We start from the raw sequence: 5529 nt of genomic DNA, 5'->3' as shown, positions 1-5529 counted from the left end.
TACTAGAGCCGAAAACAATCATCATTCAAACACATTTCAGCCGAAATCTCCATCTTTTCTCTCAAGAACATCAACCGGAAACCCCCTATTCTCTCTCAACTATCATCCGAAATCCTTTAAATCTCCTTCGGATCTTACTAAGAACGCCAAGTGTTCTTCATAACATCTTCCAATCTTCTTACCTTGGACCGAAAACACTTGAATCTCCTTAGTTTCACTAAGAACACCAAGAACACCTCACTTGAATCTCCAAGTGGCCGAAAACCCAAGCTGGCCGAAAACTCCAAACAGCCTCACAAATTCACTTCTAGCACTCTTATTCGTAAGTAAATCTTACATTCTAGGTTGTTTCCATAACATACTGGTTTATATATTCACTAATTATATACCTATATGTTGCGTGAAATGCTATTAGGACTCGATTTTGTTACGGGAGCTAACTTGTGGAGATAACATCCTATATCGAACCTTCAATCGAATCACTCACATAAGGTGAGTTTATACCCCTTCACTTTTCCAAACTTTTCTATGTTTTTAGGGGGGGAATACAAGTAAAAACACAAGTAATATTGTGTTTAAAATACAAATTGTTTATTTCACTCTTTTATATATAAATATTGTACGTAAAAATACTAACTAAACATTTTTATTACCAAACTGATAAACTCTCAAGGTTGTTAAAATACAAAAGGTTCATATTACGAAATTTGCATGTATATAAACTATAATAGGAATAGTTTATGGAACATATGAATTATTTTACTAAATAAGGAAAACGATATAAAAACACACATATAAATTATAATAGGTATAATTTATGGGTCAATTCACAATATCAATCATTTTAAGCATATATATGGAAAAATTACATCTTTATTTGTTAAAAGGCTTTTTCCACTGTATTACTCGTAATCTCGTTGAAACAATAAATTTGTGAGACACTTTGTGGTGTACTTACCTAAGTACGACCTTAAGTCCTGACTTATTAACCAGAATCTCTTGGAGGGAGAACGTGAATTTGTGTATAGATCTATACGGGACTGACAATCCCACACCTTAACTATTCGCTACAGTTAGGCCGACAGGCCTAAGGTGACTAATATGGTACAAACAGAAGTTCAGAAAAACAGATAACGAGTATTTTTTTTATTAAAGTCTATGATTACTTAATGTATACATTACGATTCTATATAATGAAGATCCGATAAACAGTGGAATGTGTGATTTCCGCCATGTAAATATTTTGAACACAATGTAAATATTATGTTATTAATACAATGGTTTTTGTTGCTTTGATTACTATTTTACAATTGTTGTGATACTGTACATGACGTCCTCCGCCGCTGAACATTTCCGTCATTCCGGTTTGGGGGTGTGACACCGTGGACCGCCGCCGACCACCACTGCCCGAGGTGGCAGTGGGTGGTGCTCGACTTACTAGACACTAAATGACCTAAGCATCTAACCTTAGACTGAGTGGCATGTGTTTGGGTTGGAAACCCTAATTAGGGTTTAGAAAACCCTAATGTTAAGAAAACCCTAGTTTTGGAGTTTTGTCGGGACCCGCGTTGAAATGTTAATTGGGCTTTAAGTGTACTCAATATTGTCCTATGATTAACTTAATGCAGTATTTGACTTAATGAATTAATTCCTTAAGGGGTTAAGTGTGGAACACTAACCCTAGTTATCATTTTATGTGGAAACCCTAGAATCGGGAAGCCCAATTTTGGATAATGATCGGGGCGCGTATTTGGGCTATTGCTTGGATTAATATTATACCCGAGAATGACGAGGTCAAACCTTAATCAGTCCTACCCTTAGGTGGTTAAGTACTTAATGGTAAGTGTCCTTACTTAACCCTAATCGTCATTTTATGTAGGACCCTAATCCTCATTTCATGTGAGGTAGTCACTGTTGCACGTGACTATGACCTGTGATCGGGTATTGACTCTAGTATCTTCCTGTAGGTGATGGAAGCGAGTTGAAGCTGGTAGAGTTCTTCGTTACTACGGTGGTACCTATGCGCATATCGAGGTGAGTTTCGCCTCATTGTACCCGTGGGTCGAAGGCACCAATGTTGGCCCACTAGTTTTGGTTATCTGTTAGTAGATGGATGCCTTAGGGATTGTATATAGTCATGTAGGATAGACTGAGGACTCTTGATCTAGGCTCTTTTACCTGTTCTTTGTTTGGTTGTGGTTCTAGAGTAGGATCACCTGTCCGGGTGGCTATCTTACCTCTGAGTATATACGACCATGCATTCCTTGGATTGTTGATATTTAGTATGTTGTTATGCTGAAGTGATCGGTTAGATCTGTATCCTGCTATCGAGTATGCTGATATGCTGTAGTGATCTGTTACATCTGTATCCTGGTATCGAGTATGTTGTTATGTTGTAGTTATCCGTTAGATCTTTATCCTGGTATCGAGTATGTTGCTTTGTTGTAGTAACCTGTAGAACTGTATGTTATCTGTGCTTGCTGGTTATTATCTATGGAGTGCCCTTAGGGACTGTCTGTGGTCATGTAGGATAGCTTGAGAACTCTTGATCTAGGCTTTCTTTCATGTTCCTTGTTTGGTTGTGGCTCTAGATTAGGTTCGTCTGTTTAGTTGGCTATCTCACCTTTGGTTACTTATTGTTACGCATTACATGGAGTTTAGTTGGTAGCGGAATCGTATGCTGTGAAAGGACTAGTAGGCAGTAGTGAGTTGTACGATTGATGTTGCATGTATTATGTGCCTATTTGATCCATGATTGTTTACATGTCGACATGTTGTGTTTGGTTTTGGTTTAGGCGGTCCTGCTTTGTGTTGTAGGCCAAGATACCTGGTGTGGGCCGACTGTAAGCCATAGGCACGGAGGCTCGAGATGAGCGGTTGGGTTGAAGCGGTAAGGCCAATAAACCCGATATAGGATAGCTTGCTGTAGTAACATGTAGAACTGTATGTTATCTGTGCTTGCTGGTTATTATCTATGGAGTACCCTTAGGGACTGTCTGTGGTCATGTAGGATAGCTTGAGAACTCTTGATCTAGGCTTTCTTTCCTGTTCCTTGTTTGGTTGTGGCTCTAGATTAGGTTCATCTGTTCGGTTGGCTATCTCACCTCTGGTTACTTATTGTTACGCATTACATGGAGTTTAGTTGGTAGCGGAATTGTATGCTGTGAGAGGACTAGTAGGCAGTAGTGAGTTGTACGATTGATGTTGCCTGTATTATGTGCCTATTTGATCCATGATTGTTTACATGTCGACATGTTGTGTTTGGTTTGGGTTTAGGCGGTCCTGCTTTGTGTTGTAGGCCAAGATACCTGGTGTGGGCCGACTGTAAGCCATAGGCACGGAGGCTCGGGATGAGCGGTTGGGTTAAAGCGGTAAGGCCAATAAACCCGGTATAGGATAGCTTGCTGTAGTAACATGTAGAACTGTATGTTATATGTGCTTGCTGGTTATTATCTATGGAGTGCCCTTAGGGACTATCTGTGGTCATGTATTATAGCTTGAGAACTCTTGATCTAGGCTTTCTTTTCTGTTCCTTGTTTGGTTGTGGCTCTAGATTAGGTTCATCTGTTCGGTTGGCTATCTCACCTCTGGTTACTTATTGTTACGCATTACAGGGAGTTTAGTTGGTAGCGGAATTGTATGCTGTGAGAGGACTAGTAGGCAGTAGTGAGTTGTACGATTGATGTTGCCTGTATTATGTGCCTATTTGATCCATGATTGTTTACATGTCGACATGTTGTGTTTGGTTTGGGTTTGGGCGGTCCTGCTTTGTGTTTTAGGCCAAGATACCTGGTGTGGGCCGACTGTAAGCCATAGGCACAGAGGCTCGGGATGAGCGGTTGGGTTGAAGCGGTAAGGCCAATAAACCCGGTATAGTTGGGCATTCCAGTCTGATGACTGTCTGGTTATGTGTGGTATTTTGGGGGAAACTCACTAAGCTTTATGCTTCTCTAGTTGTTTATTGTTTCAGGTATCATCGGTGTCTATGGGAAGGCGAAGGCGGGACTGTACACACTCATCAGCAGCATTGAGGATTCTGCGTTTTCTATTATACTCTGATTTTAATAAATGTAATTTGGAATAAATGGTTTTCTTAATTATGGATTTATAAATTGGAAAATTTTACCTAAATAAAAAATGAAAAATTTTGGGTTGTAAAAAATATAACGTTACAACATAACTATTAGAAGCAACATGACCCATAAATTATAAATCATAACATCTAAAAAACCCGATAATGGCAATGTACTTTGAGGGGATATCACCATAAAACAATGTACTTGAGGGCCAACCACCAAGACAAATTCATGCAACAAAACCAAAATAATATGAAATAATGACTTTCAGCTACAACTGTCTTTCTTTACTTGCTGGAATTGCATTTTGTCTTCCTAAAACATTGACTTTATTCGTGCCTGCAACAAAATCTGACTCCATACCCCACACCCATTTCAATCCAAGATCACTCTTTCTTATAAGCATGTTACAAAACCTACAATCTCCAATTAGCAAATAAGAAAATAAATATTAATGTACTTTCCTTTTTAACCAAGTTAACCAAAAGGCGAATTTGATAAGCACCAATGAAAAAAAAAATGATTTTATGAGCACATTGACAAAAAGTCCAAAGGCCATGTTAAAGTTAAGCTACCAGGCGTTGATGTCTGATAGACCGCATAAATTCCAAAATCCAAAAGACCAACAATGAAAGAAAACTGAAACCAAATGAAATGATCTAAACAAGTGAAATGATCTAAATTAACTAAAATACAAATTAAACAAAATTACTTGAATTTCAAATAAATCCTAAATTATCCTTATCTAACCAAACACAATCCAAATTGAATGTCAAAACTTTAAACAAAAATTGTAAATAGGGCAAGGCAAACTAGAAAGTTTTAGATGAATAACTAAAATTTAAGATACCAGAGCAAGATAGTTACTTGGAAGAGATTAAATTTGAGAAATTTGTGAGTGATTTGTGGTGTAATAAAGCGTTTCACGTGTGGTTCTATATTTTTCACTCCTCTTTAGCCATTTGCTTTGCAATTTACTTCATCTTCTCCACTTGGCAACAAATTTGACCTTTCAAATACACCATTGGTATCACTCTTAACCAAATTTCATAGAAAATTCAAGGATTCTATAAAGATTGTGGTTCCCTTGTACTCACTCTAAGCATGGAACATGAGTGCATATATAAAGAAAGATGTACATAAACAAATATGGCCATTTACATCAAGATCCATGACTGAAAACACAAGAACGTATGATTTTACGCACCATGCTTAGATTGATAGGCCTATCAAAATCCAAACAGTGCATAAAAAATCGTATTTCTTTGATTATAGATCCTAACTTTAACAAATATTCCTTAATTTATTTTTTCTTCCATTTAATATATTTTATTACAAATCTCATTCTCGTTTCCTATGAAATAGATGATAAAATTAAACAAAACACATTAAAATTAAAGCTATTAAAACATCACTTACCTTTGATGCTTTGATTCTTGAAACCAAATCTTTG

This window comes from Lactuca virosa, chromosome 8, assembly GCF_052849685.1.
Source record: "Lactuca virosa cultivar CGN04683 chromosome 8, Lactuca_virosa_CGN04683_v6, whole genome shotgun sequence".
NCBI lineage: Eukaryota > Viridiplantae > Streptophyta > Magnoliopsida > Asterales > Asteraceae > Lactuca > Lactuca virosa.
The sequence above is the reverse complement of the archived record's forward strand: the minus strand, read 5'-3'. Positions refer to the sequence as shown.